At 51.8% G+C, this 21,231-nt stretch overlaps 1 protein-coding gene across 1 annotated transcript in view; it reads right to left on the reverse strand.

The window, feature by feature from the left end:
• KIF1A (kinesin family member 1A) overlaps window positions 1-11,483 on the reverse strand; it is a 120,936-nt gene extending 109,453 nt beyond the window's left edge. Inside the window, exon 1 of the mRNA XM_075004683.1 lies at window positions 11,445-11,483. The gene's annotated coding sequence lies outside the window, so the exon portion shown is untranslated. The remainder of the gene's footprint in view (window positions 1-11,444) is intronic.
• Window positions 11,484-21,231: the final 9,748 nt, after the last annotated feature.

Raw genomic sequence — 21,231 nt, forward strand, 5'->3', positions numbered from 1 at the left:
CCTGTGCTCCTTGTTGCAGAAAGAAAGGGGCACTTTGAAATAGCACATTATTTTGACATTTCCCTCTGTTTAGACAGTGCCAAATGCCAAAATAGCCGATATCAAAATAAACTCGAAATAAGATGCGCAAATTGCATATCTTATTTTGAGTTTAGCGTGCTGTGCAGACATAGCTTAACTACCGTTGAAACTGTTCTCGGTAGATTGGGTCCCAGAGAGCCAAAGCCACGAAAAATTCAGCTGCATTAGTTTGTTCTACCTCCTGCATGATCAACAAAGCTGCTAGCAAAGTTCTGCTCCCAGAATCTCTGCTCTCACTGACTTTGGAACCAGAAAAAATACCTTTGATTTTCAGAGGCCAGCTTCAGCTCTCAGCTAACCAAACCTTGCTTTGCTGCAACTCAGCACTTTCAACTGTAGAAGCCAGCAATCCACCAGGAACACAAACATGGCCTTGGTGCAGTCACTGGCCTGGCTCAAATCGTCTGGCCTACTAGACAGGGCGCAGCTTGGCAGCCTTGAGAGCCACAGCTGACTTACAGTGGGAGCATCTCTTCTCTCTCCCACCTTTTGCTGAGTTAGACACTGAGCTCTTTGTCACACGGTTTGTCTCGCACTATCAGGATTCTCCGAGGGAGCCAACTCCCATGTGGAAATGGGCGATCCGATGGACACAGCGTACTGGCACTCCAGAAAGGCTTGACGTCCTGTGCTGTAGAGGCGTGCCCTGTACCCCCTATTCCTCACTGACACACGACTGTGATCTTGCACAGAAAGCATGCCACGTAAGGCACGTAAGACAACAGAACGAGAATTTTTATGCCAGGCTTCTTTCACCAGGAAGAGGTTGGTTTGTAGGGGCTTATCACGGCCAGTGCACAGTTGATGAGCAGGCCTCTAAAGGAGGAGGATCTGACAGCCACTGGGGAGAGTCACAGCCATAAGCAGATAGAAACAGGACAGAATTAAAACTGAATGAACTATCCTGGATAGGCTGTAGAAAACTGATTGAAATCAGAGTGAAAAGTTGCTTCATGGCTGAGTGAGTCAGATATTGCCACTATCTTTCCAGTGGTGGAACAAACAAATTTCCTGTGCATCCTCCCTTTATAGGAAAGGATATAAAAATGGACCTGGTCGGTACAATACCCTACATGTAACATACAAAACAAAGCTGATCTCATACATCTTAGAGAGCAGGAAGGAATTCAAATGATACACTATATTAAGACTCATATTCTAATTCACTTGCTATTAATGTTATATTTTAATTGGATAGACATCTTAAACCCTGCAGTCCTTAATTGGTTTTCATCCAGTTCTCATTACAGACAAAATCCCCATTTGTTTCAAGCAAAATCTGGATAGAGTAAGGGCTGGAGAACAGAGAAGCCACACGGTGAACAGACCCAGACCAGAAAGGCTGTGCAGAGGCCAATTAAGCAGGCCCAGGGCCTGTATGGAAGACGAAAGGTGGCACTGTGAGTGGCACACAGACCTAGTTCCCTTTGGTGGCATGACTCAGTGCCGGCTCTGAGGGGAACATGCTGAATCCTAGGGGCCCCTTGCAGAAGCATATGTGCCTTCCTTGGGGAGTCCCAGGCAATCTGACCCACAAAAGGCTTAACCCTGCTTAGCTTATGAGATCTGACATAATCATAGCCTGAGACAGGGACCTGTCGGCGTGACACAGGGACATTTGATGGCTGGAACATAAGTGAAAGGCCATCAAACCACGCAGATTAATCCTAGTTTATCTAGGTAGTTTAGGAGGCCTTAACTAACGAGCTTTCCCTTACTCCATGGTACTGCCTGGCTCACCCACCCCACAAGGCTCAGCCTGCTGTGGCACACATCAAGGGAGCAAGCTCACCTCCCGATCCCACAGGATGGGGTGACAACAGTGCCCAGGTAGAGAAGTCTTTGCTGCCTCTGCTGCTTCCTGACAAGTGTCCCTGTGTCAACAGCTCATAAGAGACACGGCGAGTGTGAGGCAGGAAGACTAGAGAGAGATGCTGAGTCAGCACCCACTCCCCCTTCAAAAGCAACATTCACTCTGACCTGCCAGAGACGAGCTGTGCTAACTCCAGCCAGGGCTTGCACCTTTCCTTACAGCTGTACCGCCCGCTCTGAGGATGGCCAACTGCACAGGCACAGCCACTCCACAGGACATCACACAACCCTCTAACTCTACCGGGTGCCTCTCCCCCTCCTCTGCTACCCACACAGCTCGTTTACCGAGCCCGAATTCCCTCAGAACGTTGCATGACGCAACAGCTTCACACCCAACTGCGCTCCCGGCAAATGTCGTTCAAAGGGCAGGATGATACTTCGGGAGACCAGGAACTCAACGGGGAAAAATCTCTCGTCTGCTCTTTCGTGGCCGGCCTTGTCTTTGCAGAACAGGTAAAACCCGGCCTGCTGCCTTCCTGCCCTGCATCCGAGCAGAGAAGCCCATCGTGGGTGTTGTCTTCCAGATCGATAACTCTGTAAGCGGAGTACAGAGCTGAAGGCAGCAGCGGCTCTGCTCACCACCCAGACTCTCTGCTCTGACAGGAGGCAGGCAGCGCGTGGGAATGGCAGTCAGGTGCTCAGGGGAGAGGTTGGACCAAAGTTGGGACAGGGCCCATTTTCACAGTCTTGACCCAGAAGTCACTTGGCTGTCACTGCATGTATGGCCAGCACTTCCAGGCAGCAAACTCCTGGACCGCTGACACACGTGACCCTTTCTAAGCTGACACTCACGGGGGGCTGCAGGCAGCAATGCAGCGCACCCAGCCGGGGCCAGGAAACGAGTTAAAAGTAAGCCTGTGCACACTTCCACGGAAGTCAAGGTCACTCTTCGGGTGCTTAAAGTCAAGCAAGTGCTTTGCCAAGCTAGAGTGCTCAGCACCACCCAGGACTGAGGCCTACATGAGAAGCCGCGCTGCCCATTCGGGGCAGGGCTGCCAACCCTCTCATCACACATACAGGACGCCCTTGCCCCATCTCCTGCCTGCCTCTTCCCTGAGGCCTCACCCTGCTTTACCCACTTCCCTCATTGCTCACTCTCCCCCACTTTCAGCAAACTGGGGCATGGGGTTGACGGGAGGGAGGGGGTGCGGGCTGGGGCTACGGGGAGCAGCATGTGGGAGGGTGCTTTGGGCTGAGCCTGGGGCAGGAGTGCAGGAGAGAGTGAGGGCTGTGGGCTCTGTATGGGCAGCCCTTAACTCAGGTGGCTCCCAGTCAGTGGTGCAGCAGGGCTAAGGCAGGACTCCTGCCTGTCCTGGCTCCACACTGCTCCTAGAAGCTCCAGTACATACCTGTGGCCTCTGGGAAGGTAGGGGGTTCTGTGCACTGCACCTGCCTGCAGGCCCCACCCCTGCATCTCCCATTGGCCACTGCTCCTGGCCAATGGGAGCTGCAGAGTCAGCACTCATGCCGAGGGCAGCAGGTGCTTCTGGGAGCCATGCCACTGGACTGCTAGCAGCTTAAAGTCTCCCAGTTTGCCCAGTAGTCTGGGGTGCTGTTCCTCCAGCTGGAGCTGAATACAGCCCCATGCTCTGCTGGCAGAGCTGGAATCAGCACTGCAATCCAGCAGGAGCACAACACAGCTCATGTTGTTCATTTATTTCCACAGCTGCCTCCACTCTGGCACGAGCTCCACACCGCATTGAAACCATGATTAGCTGTACAGGCTTCCGACAGCACTGCCTGCCGCGGATTTTGGTTTTGCATACAATGACCTCCAGCTGAGCTGACCTGTCCAAAGGAAGCATCAGAGTGACACTGATGTGCTAGATGGGGAACATGGACTCCCGCCTGTATATGCTCTGGAGCTGTCCAAAAAGCAGCAGCTTTGAGAGGTGTGCTTTGCAACTCATTACCAGGGCTCTCTGCATTCCAGCCAGAACTGTTCCCACTGGGGCTTAAGCCAGCCCAGAGTTCTGACTCAGGGGGACATGCCCCTCTAGGCTGAGATTCAGAGGCCACCGGAACTAGTGCCAAGGACTCCCACCGGCCGAATTTCACCTTCATGGTGTCACAAAAGCCCACTATTCCTACTAGGGCTTCCCACACTGCCCACACATACAACTGATCCAGCCGCTCAGGAAACCTCTGCCCACATCCCAGCACAGAAAATTCGTCCAGAGAGCATGTGATTATTGCACTGGGAGGGTGGTGAAGAACTGGAAGGGATGAAAGAGGGAGGTGGTGAAATCTTCACCCTTAGAAGTTTTAAGGCCCCGCTTGACAAAGCCCTGGCTGCGATGGATTAGTTAGGGTTGGTCCTGCTCTGACCAGGGACTTGGACTAGACCCTGAGGTCTCTTCCAACCCTATTTGTCTATGATTTGATGTGACGTGGCAGCACTTGAAAGAGCCTCACCACTGGGACAGGATCTCCTCAGCTAGCATAGACCAAACAAGCTCTGTTGAAGTCAGAGGCATGATGCTGATTTATCCCAGCTGGGGATCATGCCCATTGCCTTCAGTGGAGCAATGCCACTTTATGCCAGTCAGGCACTTGGCCCCATGCCTTTAGCTCTGGAGTTGTTTACAAGACCGATGACTGCTTGTGGAGTTCAGGGCGGTCTATTGTTGGGACTAATGAAACAGCCCTGGAGACAATTGTGGACTGATTCCATTGTTCTGTAATGACATTGTCCTGACTTGAGATGGCACCTGCTCTCTGGGACCCACTATGTGCTGAGCATCAGCTCTGCTTCATTTCCTGGATCTTACACTCTCTTATCTCATCACTTCAGTTTTTCTCTGCAACACAGATTCTGAGTATGCACCAGCCAGCCTCCTGGGAGAGGAAGAACTTGACTCCATAATATGGTCCCCATTTTGCATTAGTTCCTCTGTCATGTATGCTCTGTTTTACTCCATGCAATAAAAACATTTCATTTCACAACAAATGAGCAAACAGGTGGGTCTCAGAGGGGTAGCCATGTTATTCTGTGTCTGCAAAAACAACGGTTTTCGTCTGCATCTGACAAAGACGGTTTTAACCAGGATAGCTTATGCCCAAGTAAATCTGTTGGTCTATAAAATGCCATAGGACTCCTCATTGTAATAAATGAATAGGTGTTAATTCATGACACCACCAGGGGAACTGAACAACTGAGGAAGTTTTGGAAATCAATAGGGGGTCCCTAGCTTGTCAGGTGTGCAAGCTGGGTGTGCATGTCAGTACAGGTACAGGTGTGCATGTCAGTACAGCTCCCAGCACAGTCCAGCCCTGGACCTGACTATGGCCTCTGGGAACAGCCACAATGCAGCTAACAACTAAGGCGGCAGCAGCAGCAGCAGGGTTTAGTGGACGAGGCACTGGACTGTAAAGAATAGGGTATAGTAAATAATAAAATAGTAAAGAATAAAATTGCAAGGCACGTAGAAGAGCACAAATTGTTGGGCAAAAGTCAGCATGGTTTCTGCAGAGGGAAGTCGTGTCTAACTAATCTATTAGAATTCTTTGAAGGGGTTAATAAACATGCGGACAAGGGGCACCCAGTGGACATAATATACCTAGATTTCCAGAAAGCCTTTGACAAGGTCCCACACCAAAGGCTTTTATGTAAATTAGGCGGTCAGGGGATAGGAGGAAAGATCCTTTCATGGATCGGGAATTGGTTAAAAGACAGAAAACAAAGGGTGGGAAGAAATGGTAAATTTTCACAATGGAGGGGGGTAACTAGTGGTGTTCCCCAGGGGTCAGTCCTGGGACCGATCCTGTTCAACTTGTTCATCAATGATCTAGAAAATGGGGTAAGCAGTGCGGTGGCAAAGTTTGCAGATGACACCAAGTTGTTCAGGACAGTCAAAACCAAAAGGGATTGTGAAGAACTACAAAAAGATCTCAGCAAACTGAGTGATTGGGCAGCAAAATGGCAAATGAAATTTAATGTGGGTAAGTGTAAGGTAATGCACATTGGAAAAAATAACCCAAATTACACGTACAACATGATGGGGTCAAATTTAGCTATGACAGATCAGGAAAGGGATCTTGGAGTTATAGTGGATAGTTCTCTGAAGACATCCATGCAGTGTGAAGCGGCAGTTAGTAAAGCAAATAGGGTGTTAGGAATTATTAAAAAAGGGATAGATAATAAGACAAAAGATATCATACTTCCCCTATATAAAACTATGGTACGCCCACATCTTGAGTACTGCGTGCAGATGTGGTCTCCTCACCTCAAAAAAGATATATTGGCATTAGAAAAGGTTCAGAAAAGGGCGACTAAGACGATTAGGGGTTTGGAACGGGTCCCATATGGGGAGAGGCTAGAGAGACTGGGACTTTTCAGTCTGGAAAAGAGGCGATTGAGGGGTGATATGATAGAGGTATATAAAATCATGAATGGTGTGGAGAAAGTGAATATAGAAAAATTATTTACCTTTTCCCATAATACAAGAACTAGGGGACACCAAATGAAATTGATGGGTAGTAGGTTCAAAACTAATAAAAGGACATTTTTCTTCACACAGCGCACAGTCAACCTGTGGAACTCCTTGCCGGAGGAGGCTGTGAAGGCCAGGACTCTATTAGGGTTTAAAAAAGAGCTCGATAAATTTTTGCAGGTTAGGTCCATAAATGGCTATTAGCCAGGGGTAACGTATGGTGCCCTAGCCTTCAGTACAAGGGCAGGAGATGGATGGCAGGAGATAAATCACTTGATCATTGTCTTCTGTTCTCCTTCTCTGGGGCACCTGGCATTGGCCACTGTCAGCAGACGGGATACTGGGCTGGATGGACCTTTGGTCTGACCCAGTATGGCCATTCTTATGTTCTTATGACTGGCAGTTAGGAGGCGCAGGAGCCAATCTCAGCTCTGTCAATGCCTGCTGCATGAATGGGGCCAGTCACTTCACTTCTGCATGTGCCTTTCCTGTCCACTGCCTCCCGTCTGGTTCAGCTGCCAACTCACTGGTGCAGCCATTGTTCCAGTCTCATTGGAGCAGATGCTGCAAAAATGCAAACAGCAGCAACAGTAACAATAAACCACATCTGCAATAGCTTGGGCAGCTACACGGGCCTGAGCCCCCACTGCCCTGCCTGTATGCAGTCACTGACCCACACAAAGGTCGATTTCTTTTGCATGGATGTGAAGGGCTGCTTGCGGGGTGGGGCAAGGCAGTAGGAAAATAGGCCTGTGAATGCCAGCAGAGAAACAGCGCAAGTCCTGGGCTCAGGCACTGGGCACGCTGGGGATCTGCTTTACATCCAATGGGCCCAGCTCTGACAACTCCATAGAACAATGGGCATTCAGAGCCCACCACTGCAACCCTCTCTCACAGTGGCCAGCACTCACTCACCCTGGAACCTCACAGGACCTAGCCACTGTGCAAGCACGCAATGCTCAGGGGAGCTGAAGGCTTGGCCCACGTACCCGGCTCTGCTGAGGGTTGAAGTGCCATGTGCCCCAGCGAAGTGAGGATCTGAGAGAACGAGGGAGGGGAAGCAAAGGGGACAAACTGGGGAGAGGGACTCCCAGAAAAACAACAGACGATAATCAGGGCTGACATCTGATGAGCGAGCCTCTTTGGGCACCCCCTCTCCCTTCTCAACCAGCGTTCAGCCAGTCAGCCGCCTACTGAGGACTTTGTTTCAGGTGCCTTTTACTTTGTATGTTTCCCCCAAGCCATGGGACCTGGGGCTGGACTCATCACCTCTCTCAAGCTGTGCACTGTCCATGCAAGGGGCAACTCCAAAGACAATGAAGGTTCACAGGAAGCAGCACTGGTGATGCAAAAACAAATACTGCCCACCCCCACGGATGGATGGGCACGCACGCACCTATATGAGCCAATAGCAACAGAGGGCATCAAGTGCAGGTCGAACCTCTAAAAACCACAACTCTCTGCTCTGGCAACATCCACGGTCCTGCTGGATGCTCCTAAGCTAGAGAGCCCCGGGGCCCAGGAAACGAGGGACAGCATGGCCAACCAGCCAGGAGCATGGAGGACCGAGATCCCAGAGCACATAGCTGGAATGGGGCTGGGTGGCCAGGATCCCAGCTGGGGAGCACAGCCCAAGCGGTGGGACTCCCAGTAGCTGGGCAGGAAGCCTGAGCAGGCCAACTGCAGGCACTCTCAGTAGCACAGCAGGCAGCCCAGCTGGGGCCGAAAGCAAGCTGGTTGGGGCAGGCAGGAGCTAGCAGCTGGAACTGGGAGTGGCATCACTGACCAGAAGGGCAGTAGGGGTACCTGGCGCCGAAGCAGGTCTGGTCAAGGGGCTAGACCTGACCTGCCCTGGTCCAGCAAAATCCCTCCTTCGGGGACCAGTGAGGACCCAAGAATGCTGGACCAGGGAGGTGCAACCTGTAGCTGGCTGAGATCCTGACCTGGCAGGGTAATCAGAAATCTACTGACATCATTTATAAGTATTAGAATGGTGCTAGTGTAACTCGTGTGAGTGAGCAGCTGACATGGCATTCCAGCCAAACATCCAGTTTGGGAGGCTGCGTTCTGACTGCCTACATCTCCCCTGCATCAAAACCAAAATCATTTGCTGTCCTAAGCCCGGGAGCTGAACTGAGCCAGCATTCTGTGCATTGTGCTGATGCTGCTTTCATTAGCATTTGAAAAACAGTGCCCAGCCCTTCTGACTGGCAAACAGATCTCTCCAAATTAGCATATTACGCTTATGCCACTGCCAAATCTCCAAAGAATAAAAGCACCAGCATGGCCTCTCCTGGCATTTCAGGAGCCATTCACTCACCCCCTGCCAAAGTCACAGCAGGGACTCCTGCCACTCCAGGGGCAGAGCAGACAAGACTGAGGTGAGGTGTGGTCTTAGAAAGCCTGAAGAAAAGCAGACACATTAGCTCCAATGTATCATCTTGCCCATCCACCTCCATTGGGGCTGGTAACGAAACCTAAGGAGCATTAGCATTAGTTACATTCTCTTCGCAGTGTTGCAGCTGTGTCAGTCCCAGGATAAGAGAAAGACAAGGTGGGTAGCAGACATATTTTACACAGCCAGCTTTGGTTGGTGGAGGGACATGCTTTCAAGCTACACATAGCTACATAGCTAGAAGTCCAGGGGGTGGGCACTTAACCGGAAACCCCCAGCTGCTCTGACACTGTAGGGGCACCTGGCTCATGCTGCATTCCCCCTGCAATTTGATCCATCCATGAGGCCAGGCGTATGGTGTTGGGCAGTCTCAGAGCAGACAGTTTCCCAGCAGGGCTGCAGAGGATAGATAGCTCCAGGTTTCGGCACTGAAATGGCGCCTGTAGATAAGGCAGAATCAAGTTCTCTGGGTTGCTTTGGAGTGAAGGTGCTGTAGGAATGTCTGATACTATGTTGCTGTCATCAGGCTCCCAGTGAGCAGACAGACACACCCAAATTCACAGTGGAGGCAGGCAGGAATAGCATCTGCCAGCCCCACCATCGCTTTGTTAGGCTCAGTGCTCTCCTTCACCCCAGCTACAGACAAAGGCACCTGCAGAGCTGTGCTGGGCCTCATCAAAAGGGAGGAGAGCCTGAACCAGGCTCACCATATCTTCCCCAGTGAGTGCCCAGGCACTAGCCATGATCCATGCAGTGCGCTCGGCCACGTTTTCCCCAAGATGGCCGTGCGTGACACTAAAGCAGACAGTCTGCTCTGCACCCCAACTCCCCAAGTCTGGAAGCATCCCAGCCCCCACTGCCCAGAGGCACAAGATCATTCTTGAGAATGGACTCCGGCAGGAAGGGGCTTGCTGCCATCTGAGGCACATGCAACCTTTCCTGTCCCTCTTCCATTTCTCTGGGAGAAGGCGGATGCTTAGACCACAGGCTGTGAACCACCTGACTTTCAGCTCAGGTAGCAGCAGCTCAAACTGCAGAAGAATACTCCACTCCCTCCCTCTTTCACCTAACACCCAACCAACACACACGTGCTCCCAGGCCTATCACAACAGCAGCGCAGCTTCCAAGACCTGCAAAATGGCTGACACCCAGCCACAGCTCCCCAGCCAAATCCTCTGCCCCGCCCCGGTGATTCTGGGAAAAGGCTGTTTCCAAAGGAGATGTGAAGACTTCTCACCGGTTAGTAATATCTTCTCCCATGTGCACTGGGTGAGAGCAGCCAATATGGCTGCACTGCTAGGAACACAGCACTCCCCACCCTACCGGGCAGCTCTAACATACACCTCCATCCACAGCTTCCCTTGAAGATGTTTATTCCTCAAAAAGCCTTTTCATCAGTGCCCCCACCATGTTTTCCAGGCAAATTGGCAGTGGCGGGCAGACAGACAAGAGCCACCATGCAAACCCAGACCTGGACAGTGAGACAGATATTTTGTCTACGCTTTCCCTGCCCCATTCAGCCTCTCTGGAAATGCCGCTTATCACAAGGAGCCCAGCTTGGTATGGAATCCAGGCACAGGGGTGTTGCTAGATCCCAGAGCAGCCTGATCCCTGGCTTGTGCCCATTGGTTGCTAGCTGCCAGCCCAGGCTGCATGACTCTGCGTTCTCTCCATTTCTCTGTCACAAACAGGGCGGGGTGATGCTCAGTATGGCTGCTTCCCAGCACTCCTGGCTGGGTTTCTCTCCGGGATACATTTCAGCAATGCATCCATGGTGGGAAATAAAAGGGAGCACACAGGGCTGAGATTCTGCCCAAGATGGGAGAGGAAAGGGCTGGCAGAGGAGAGTCATGGGGAGCAGCCACCCCTATTATTTGGCAGCAAATCCCAGTAGAATTCACTAGCCAAAACCTCTGCTTCAGAGAGGGGAGCTTTGGCTAGGCAGACAAGCAGGCACACATGGCTTGGGGATGTAGAAGAAATGCTGGGAAGCTACTTGGAGGCCTGCATTCCAGAGGAGCAGGCAGCAATATTTGTTATTTGCAGGAAACGCAATGGGCTCTGCAGCTGCCACAACCCACACACCCCAGCTCCATCTTTTCCTTGCCTGTTTTTCAACCCCTTGGATTGTCCCTTCCCTGCCCCATCTCCCCAGCCAGCCACACCGGCATGACATCAGCTGATCCAGCCCTGCGCCCCTTGCCCCAGGGAGGGCTTTGCTCCCTGTTGCACCTGGATGGGCTGGGAGGGGATCACAGGGCCAGTGGCTGTCCCCCTGGCGCAGAGCGGGGCTGGGACAATGTCACGAGGGGGGCTGAGAGCTACTAAACCGCACTGGAAACCTGTCTACACTGGAAACCGCTCCAGCGCCCCCCACCCCCGCACTCCTATTTCCAGCACCTACAACCTCCCCCCGCCCACCCCGCGCGGCCCAGGGCAGAAGCCGCGGCCCCAGGGGTGCCGAACTCCCTCCCCGGGCGCGGAGAACCCGCTCCATTGTTCTCCCTGCATTGTTCTCCCTGCGGGGGAGGGGGGCCGAGCCCCCTCCACGGTTCTCCCTGCGGGGGCCCGGCCCACGCGGGACCACACAGCCCCGCGGGGGGGACTCCGGCAGCGGCGGCTCCCGCCCGCCCGCTGCACCTGCCGCCCGGGGATGCTCCTACCTTGGCTGCTGCTCAGCGGCTCCCTGCGGCCGGCGCCGGCATCGGCAGCAGCTGCCCTGACAGCCGTGCTCTGAGCGCCGCGCCCGGCTCCGCGCTGCCCCGCCCGCCCCTCGGCCGCTGATTGGCTGCGCCCGGCCGCGCGGGGAGGGGGCGCCGGGTGACATCACGGGCCGTCACTGCGGCAACAGGCGGAGGCGGGGGTGGACCAGGCAGGCAGGCAGCCTCCCCCCGCCCCCCACAGCCCAGCCAGAGCCCCCCCACAGTCCCCCGCATCCCCCAGAGTCCCCTATATCTGACCCCTGCAGCGCCTAGGCACAGCCCCCCATCCCCATCCCTGTCCCCCCACAGCCCAGGTAGAGCCCCCCATGGCCCCCCGCCTCCTCTGGAGCCCCCCATATCTGACCCCTGCAGCACCTAGGCACAGCCCCCATCCCCATCCCTGTGCCCCCACAGCCCAGGTAGAGCCCCTGCGGCCCCCCACCTCCCCTGGATCCCCCATATCTGACCCCTGCAGCGCCTAGGCACAGCCCCCCATCCCCACCCCTGTCCCCCCACAGCCCAGCCAGAGCCCCCCCACAGTCCCCCGCAACCCCCAGAGTCCCCTATATCTGACCCCTGCAGCGCCTAGGCACAGCCCCCCATCCCCATCCCTGTCCCCCACAGCCCAGGTAGAGCCCCCCATGGCCCCCCGCCTCCTCTGGAGCCCCCCATATCTGACCCCTGCAGCACCTAGGCACAGCCCCCATCCCCATCCCTGTGCCCCCACAGCCCAGGTAGAGCCCCTGCGGCCCCCCACCTCCCCTGGATCCCCCATATCTGACCCCTGCAGCGCCTAGGCACAGCCCCCCATCCCCACCCCTGTCCCCCACAGCCCAGCCAGAGCCCCCCCACAGTCCCCCGCATCCCCCAGAGTCCCCTATATCTGACCCCTGCAGCGCCTAGGCACAGCCCCCCATCCCCATCCCTGTCCCCCACAGCCCAGGTAGAGCCCCCCATGGCCCCCCGCCTCCTCTGGAGCCCCCCATATCTGACCCCTGCAGCACCTAGGCACAGCCCCCCATCCCCATCCCTGTGCCCCCACAGCCCAGGTAGAGCCCCTGCGGCCCCCCACCTCCCCTGGATCCCCCATATCTGACCCCTGCAGCGCCTAGGCACAGCCCCCCATCCCCACCCCTGTCCCCCACAGCCCAGCCAGAGCCCCCCCACAGTCCCCCGCAACCCCCAGGGCCCCCTATATCTGACCCCTGCAGCGCCTAGGCACAGCCCCCCATCCCCATCCCTGTCCCCCCACAGCCCAGGTAGAGCCCCCCATGGCCCCCCGCCTCCTCTGGAGCCCCCCATATCTGACCCCTGCAGCACCTAGGCACAGCCCCCATCCCCATCCCTGTGCCCCCACAGCCCAGGTAGAGCCCCTGCGGCCCCCCACCTCCCCTGGATCCCCCATATCTGACCCCTGCAGCGCCTAGGCACAGCCCCCCATCCCCACCCCTGTCCCCCACAGCCCAGCCAGAGCCCCCCCACAGTCCCCCGCATCCCCCAGAGTCCCCTATATCTGACCCCTGCAGCGCCTAGGCACAGCCCCCCATCCCCATCCCTGTCCCCCCACAGCCCAGGTAGAGCCCCCCATGGCCCCCCGCCTCCCCTGGAGCCCCCATATCTGACCCCTGCAGCGCCTAGGCACAGCCCCCCATCTCCACCCCTGTCCCCCACAGCCCAGGTAGAGCCCCCCACGGCCCCCAATATCTGCCCCCATGGCCCCCCTGTAGAGTCCCCCGAGCCCCCACATCCCTGCTCCCTGCCACTGCCCAGGCTGAGTTCCCCACAGCCCCCCATATCTGCCCCCACGGCCCCCCACCTCTCCCTGGAGTCCCCCGAGCCTGCCATCCCTGTCCCCCCACAGCCCAGGTAGAGTCCCCTGTGACCCCCATATCTGCCCCCACTGCCACCCAGCTCCCCCTAGGGTCCCCTGAGCACCCCATCCCTGCTCCCTACCACTGCCCAGGCAGAGTTCCCCACAGCCCCCCCGTATCTGATTCCCCCCACTGTCTGGCAGAGTTCCCCACAGCCCCCCATATATGACCCCCGCAGCGCCTAGGCACAGAACCCCAGAGCTCCCCATCACCCAGGCACATCCCCTGACTGGTCCTGGGTCCTGCCCATTCCTGCCATCCCACCCCTCTGAGACACAGCCCTGAACCACCCCTCTACCTTTGCCCTCTGTACCATGCTGGGACAGCCCTGCACAGGCTGCTGGAGATCCCAAGCCACAGCCCCTTCAAACCCTGCCTCACCTAGTTCTGCCCCACTACCACTCAGGTACAGCCCCTCGTGGATTTCCTACAGATCTCAGCACCCACAAGTACAGCTGGATTTTCGGCAGAGATCGGCTCCCCTTTGACACAATGGACCACACATGTTTGATTAGACAGAGTGGCAGGCTGGGGTTGGGGAGGAAGGTGTGGCTTTATATATTAAAAATGTACACTCTTGGACTGAGGTTGAAAGGGCAACGGGAGACAGATTTGTTGAAAGACTCGGGTAAGTGGTAAAAACAAGGTTGATGTCATGAGCAGGGTCTACTCCAGACCACCTAACCAGGAGAAGAGGCAGATGATTTTTTTTTTTTTAAAACAACTAATGAAATCATCCAAACCATGAGACCTGGTCATGATGGGGAGGGGAACAGTTCAGAAATGGTTTTGGGGAAAATAACACAACAGTGCACAGATTATCCAACAAGTTCTTGGAATGTATTGGGGGAAATTATTTCAGGAGTTAGCAAAAGCATCTTGGGGTGAGACTGCTGTAGATTTGATTGTGACCAATAGGGAGGAATGGGTTGAGAATTTGAAAGGGGTAGGCAGCGTGGCAGAAAGTTAGGCTGCTACTCTGCAGGGATTACTGCCCAACCTGCTGACTAATAGTCTCTCATTGTTTCCTTATACTTCCCTGCTTATTCATGTGTATTCATCTGTCCTCTCTTGTCCTATGTTTAGTTGTAAACCCCTTGTGGGCAGGGACTGTCTTTTTGGTCTGCATTTGTCCAGCACCTAGCAGAACGAGGTCCCGGTTTGTGAGTGGGGCTTCTAGGCACTCCAAAAATACAGGAAGTCCTGTGGCACCTTACAGACTAACATATTTTGGAGCATAAGCTTTTGTGGACAAAGATCTGATTCGTTGGCTACCTCTCTGATACCAGAAATACAAGCAATAAGTCCTCTCCAAGACTAGCACTCAGATAGCCAGAACATCTGAGTCATGGGGAGCTTATCCCTTGTGTTTTATCCTGAAGCCATTTAGGGTAGGGGAAGCAATAGCAGTCTACAGTGCTTCCAATTCCAAGAGTTCACAAATCATGAGTCAGGGTCCACCCCATCCCAGTCATGTGCTCAGCTTAAAAGTCATGAGCTTTTTAACAGATAAAACATGTGAAGTTCTCTTCATTGGCCTTACAGGTTGGAGCCCTTAGGGTGCACCTGAGTCAGTTTGCAAAGTTCCCACATCCAAGGGAAGACAATCCAGTTTCCAGGCTTTTCTCTGGAACCACAAGGGCTACAAAAATGTTGTGTCAAAATAGCAGCTGAGATTCCCACCTCATCACAAGGCTCCAGGAGCTCAGGGTTTGCAAAGAACATCAAATATCCTGAAGTGGTGACACCACACCTACTTCAGGCTCGGCTTGCACCCTGAGGCACTGCATCTCATTGGCTTCTGCTGGAAAGGGGGACTGGGGTGATAACGGGGCCTGGTAAGTTGGCTATGTGTCCAACCAAGCAGTGTGAGAAAAATGTCAACCCAGCTGGGTGGTTAGAGGGGTGCAGTGGTTCCCATGGCTCACAGACTGCACCCCAGAGTGACAGCCCTTCAAACCCCCTTGAATGCTACATAACAGTAGGTGTCATGTCATTATTGTGAGTTCGCTACCATGGAATTGCAGTCCTAATTTTAGGGTGGTCTCTTTCTGGAAGATGTCCTGTACCAGGTCTGAGAAGGGAGCTGGAAGGGTGCCATGGAATCACCCAATATGTCAGCAGGGTGTGCCACACACTGACTAAGTAACTTTAATGCTTTCCCGAAAAAGCCACTTGTGATGGGGTTCAGGGGTCCCCATGCACTGCACCCCATCCGCAGGCAGGAGTGACTCTCACTCAGCAAGTAGAATAGGAAGTTTATTAGGCGACAGAGGCCCAGTTTCTCACAGAAGAGTCAGTGCAGCAATCAGAGACAGTCATTCCAACCCGTCCTGGGGAGAGGAGCCCAAGGGGTGCCCCTCTGGGGTGTAGCTTCCCCCTCGCCTGGCTGGCTGCCTTCCAGCTCCCTCTCCCCACCAGCTTCTAACTGCCACCTCCGATTCAAACCCAGCTCAGCTCCTCCCTCCTCTTTGTTCAGGGCAGAGGTGTTACCTGCCAGTCTAGGTTATAGCCCCAGGGGTCATCCTTAGTCGCTGAGAGCTGCTCTGCTTGTCTCACACACATCCAGCCTGAGTCTCACACATGCACTTGCCACACTCCATCACACCACTCAAGGACATACAGCCAACTTCCCAGCTCCTCCTGCCTTTCACCACTTGTGGGGCTATAGAGCCAGAATTATACCATCCTGCACTGCACAGAGATCTATACAATGTAAGCGCATTAATATAGTACATCTCCGGATGAAGGAAGGTTACACGACAAGCCTGTGTTAACCATGCCAAGATTTTCCCTAGAAACATCACTCAAAGGCATACTGGTTAGATAAAGCAAAACCAGGTTTATTAACTACACAAAAAAAGCAGTCCAGTAGCACTTTAAAGACTACAATATTTAAGGCACAGAGAACCAGAAATAGTTATCAAGGTTGACAAATCAGAAAAATTTTAATGAAGGTGTGCAAATCAGAAGAGCAGAAGGGCAGTAGGAGGGGGGCATGGCATCCTTTCTGTGTTTTACTGAAAAGGAATGTTAAGAGTCACCTGCAAAGAGAGAGCACCAAGCTCTGTTTTAGATTTAAATTTGCCACATTAACACGTGGTTTGAACCAGGACGCCAATTACCTGGGTCATTACATGGACTCTTTTACATACTTTGTCTTATCTGACTCTTGACTCCCCCCTCCCTCGTACTGCCCTGCTGCTCTTCTGATTTGCCCACCTTGATTACAATTTTTCTGATTTGTCAACCTTGATAACTATTTTTAGTTCTATCAAAACAAAAAACAGTCAAGTAGCACTTTAAAGACTAGCAAAATAGTTTATTAGGTGAGCTTTCATAGTGTATAGACTAGCACGGCTTACTCTCTGTTACTATTTTTAGTTCTCTGTAACTTAAATATTGAGTCTGTTATGGTATGGCTACGGTCCGAAGAAGCGGGTCAGTCCCAGGAAAGCTCACCACCTAATAAATTATTTTGTTAGTCTTTAAAGTGCTACTGGACTGCTTTTCGTTTTGCTAGTATATAGACTAACACAGCTATCTCACGGTTACTATTCAGAACAAAAAGCAGTCCAGTAGCACTTTAAAGACTTGCAAAATAGTTTATCAGGTGAGCTTTGTGGGACAGACCCATTTCTTCAGACCATAGCCAGACCAGAACAGACTCAATATTTAAGGCACAGAGAACCAAAAACAGTAAGCAAGGAGGACAAATCAGAAAAAGATGATCAAGGTGAGCAAATCAGAGAGTGAAGGGGTGGGGGGGAGATCAAGAATTGGATTAAACCAAGTATGCAGATGAGCCCCTATAGTGACTCAGAAAGTGACCCTATAGTGACCTCCTCCACGTACTTAATACAATTCTGTGGTGACCTTGAAGCCTTCTTTCACCGCCTCCATCTAAAGGAATTTTTCCAGCACACCTATGAACAACACTCTGACTCTCTCGACCCACCCCCACCAACAACAAAAGAAGAGGAACTCTATGTGGACTCCCCCCTGAGGGTCGTAGTGAAACTCTGGATTTCTATGTACAGTGCTTCCGCAACCGTGCTCAGGCTGACATTATACACAAGCAATGCCAAATGAGACACAGTCTCAACTATGCTGAATGCCATGCTGTCCAGAGTCTCAAAAATAACCCAGACATCATAATCAAACCAGCTGACAAAGGGGGTGCTGTTGCCATCCTGAATAAGTCAGACTATGAACAGGAGGCAGCCAGACAACTCTCCAACACCACATTTTACAGACCTCTCTCCTCTGATCCCACTTTGGAATTCCAAAGGAAATTACAACAACTACTGAAGGAACTCCCTGCTGCTACTCAGGACCTCATTCACTCAGACACACCATGTGAGTTGCAGCCTGGATTATTTTATTCACTGCCTAAAATCCACAAACCTGGAAACCCTGGACGCCCTATCATTTCAGGTATTGGCACCCTTACCACCGGACTATTCAGTTACGTGGACTCCCTCCTCAAACCCTATGCCACCAACACTCCCAGCTATATCCGAGATACCACCGACTTCCTGAGGAAATTACAAAACATTGGAAAAGTTCCTGATAATGCCGTCCTTGCAACAATGGATGTAGAGGCTCTGTACACTAATATTCCACATAAAGACGGATTACAAGCAATCAGGAACACCATCCCTGATGCCACCACAGCCAATCTGGTGTCTGACCTCTGTAACTTTGTTCTCACACACAATCATTTCTGATTTGGGGACAATTTACAGCTCCAGATTAGTGGAACTGCTATGGGCACCCGCATGGCCCCACAATATGCTAATATATTTATGGCTGACCTGGAACAACGATTCCTCAGCTCTTGTCCCCTACTACCCCTCCTCTACTTAAGATACATTGATGACGTCTTTATGATTTGGACCCATGGTACAGAGACTCTAGAAGAATTCCACAGAGACTTTAACAATCTACACCCCACCATCAACTTATGCCTCGATTACAACATGCAAGAGATACATTTCCTGGACACTACAGTACTAATCAAGGATGGCCTGATCAGTACCACACTGTACTGAAAACCTACTGATCGCTATACTTATCTACACCCTTCTAGCTTCCATCCTGCACACATGACTAGATCCATTGTTTACAGTCAAGCCCTTAGGTACAATCGCATTTGCTCTGATCCAACTGACAGAGACCAAAAACTACAAGATCTTTACCAAATATTCATAAACCTGAATTACCCACCAGGAGAAGTAAAAAACAAATCGACAGGGCCAGACGAATACCCAGAGACCAGCTACTCCAAGATCGGCCCAAAAAAGCCAAGAACAGAACACCACTGGTCATCACCTACAGCCCCCAACTCAGACCACTGCAACGAATTATTAAAGACCTACAACCTATCCTTAATCAGGATGCCACACTCCAGAAGGCCCTGGGTGACATGCCTGTTCTCTCCTACAGACAGCCTCCCAACCTTATGAGGATCCTCACTAACAGCCACAGTCTATACCCCAGGAATACCAGTCCTGGAACCTTTCCCTTCAACAAAGCCCGCTGCCAGCTTTGTCCACATATCGTCTCTGGAAATACCATCACTGGACCTAACCAGGTTACTCACAGAATCACGGGCACTTTCTCATGCTCCTCTACTAACATCATATATGCCACCATGTGCCAACAATGCCCAGATGCTTTGTACATTGGACAGACTTCTAACTCCCTGAGACAAAGGGTTAATGGGCACAAATCAGACATCAAAACACTCCAGATCCACAAACCAGTTAGTCAACATTTTAATGGAATGGGACATTCTATTAATGACCTAAAGGTATGTGTGTTACTGAAAAAGAACTTTCCCACCATTCTTCAAAGGGAAGCAGCCGAGCTGGCTTTTATATTCAAATTCGGCACATTAACACATGGTTTAAATCGTGATGGGAACTTTCTGAGTCACTATAGGGGCTTGTCTGCATACTTGGCTCAGTCTTCTTCTTGACCTTCCCCCCGACCCCTCCACTCTCTGATTTGCTCACCTTGATTATCTTTTTTCTGATTTGTCCTGCTTGCTTACTGTTTTTGGTTCTCTGTGTCTTAAATATTGAGTCTGTTCTGGTCTGGCTATGGTCTGAAGAAGTGGGTCTGTCCCACGACAGCTCACCTAATAAACTATTTTGCTAGTCTTTAAAGTGCTACTTGACTGCTTTTTGTTGTGATAGTGTATAGAATAGCACGGCTTACTCTCTGTTACTATTCAGATTTATTAACTGCATAAGATAGATTGTAAGTGATTCTAAGGGACAGCAAACAGATCAAAGCCAATAAACAAAAGGCAAACTTTGCTGGAGTATCACCACCTGCTAGGCTTGCTCAACGAAGAACTTCTGTTTGTGACCTTCCCAGCTCCCCACCCTACTCCCACCTCCCCCCACAAAGTACCTAGCTTCTTGCTACAGGTTCTAAAGATCTCAGACTGTCACACCACCTCCCTTTCCACTCCTCTCCAATGCCCCTTCCTGAGTTTGCGGTTCTTCCCAGCCACCCCAACAGCTGCCTTACTCCTGCACTCTTGCCTGCAGGAACTCTCCATTGCCAAGCTTTTGCTAAATTGTCTCCTAACTCTTGCAGACTTTCCAAGGCTTGCTTCTTTAAGCATCAGCATCTGTAAAAGTTGTTCACTCTTCCCTAACTGCCATGGGCCTGAGTCCAATTTCCCTTACATCCCCCCAACAATTCCACTCACTCATGTGGACTTATTCCTGACTCACACTGACAGCAGCAAGATCAGGGCTTTTCTCTTCAGAGACTTATCTCCACCATTAGGACAGTGGCTTGCCTTTTTTGCTCCTGTTAAACTAGAAGCCAGGCCAGGCCCGGCCAGGCCACCTGAAATTATTTATTGAGACCAGAGAAGATTGCATTGTAGCTGACAGCTGTTTTAGGCAGCAGATCTTGGATCTTCTGCTTGCTAGAACAGTATCTGCAAGTCTTCACATGTATTTGCAGGGTTGGTTTTTTTTTTGTTTTTATTTGTATAGACCTTTAATGATGAGCTGCAAAGGGGAAATAATGCTCTTTTTTAATCTCTGTATAATGGACCAATGCCCAAGAGAGAGGGGCGGAGGGAACAGGGGGATTAAAGAATGGTTATTTCCTGCTTGTGGGGTTTTTTTTTTATGGTGATCTCCTTTGAGGACCGAAGACCTAGACTCCTGTCTTCTTCACCTTCAACTGAATGGGTGTTTATTTTGTTCAGAAAGAACCTTTCCTTGTACATTTTTTTAGAAGTGATAACAGTAATGGAAACAAAAGTGTTTTTAACTGCCTGGATGAAACTGCTAGCCCTATGCCACTGCTCCAGTGTCAGCCTCTTCCTACATGCTAATCCTACTGGTTCTCCATGATCAGGCTAAGATACACACATGCAGCAATTTGGCTGGAGAAAGGACTTTTCTTGAGCATTTCTGAAAGGAATAAGAATATTGTAACCAAAATGATAAAGATACAAAACTAACAAAGTTATTTGCATAAAATTCCAGAGATTCCAGGGTAAGTGTTAAAAACCCTCACCAAACCTGGTACCATGTTAGCAGCAGGTGCTAGAGTTCTTGTGTTAACAAGAGGATGGTGCAGGTAGAGAGGAATCGCTCTTGTGTTTCTAAGGGAGATACCTACCAACAACCATGCTCTTTGGCCAGTGTATAAGCTTCCATACATTTGGAACACAAGATGACTTTCTTCTTATTTTGGAAATTGACTGCATTTTGTTAAAAGGCCAATCACCATGGTAACAATGCAGGCCTACAGTTTTTGGCTTTGTTGCTGAAAAGCTCAGCCACTTCCCTTCATGCAGAGGGGCTGAATCATAGAATGCTAGAACTGGAAGGGACCTC

The sequence above is a fragment of the Carettochelys insculpta genome, chromosome 10, assembly GCF_033958435.1.
Source record: "Carettochelys insculpta isolate YL-2023 chromosome 10, ASM3395843v1, whole genome shotgun sequence".
NCBI lineage: Eukaryota > Metazoa > Chordata > Testudines > Carettochelyidae > Carettochelys > Carettochelys insculpta.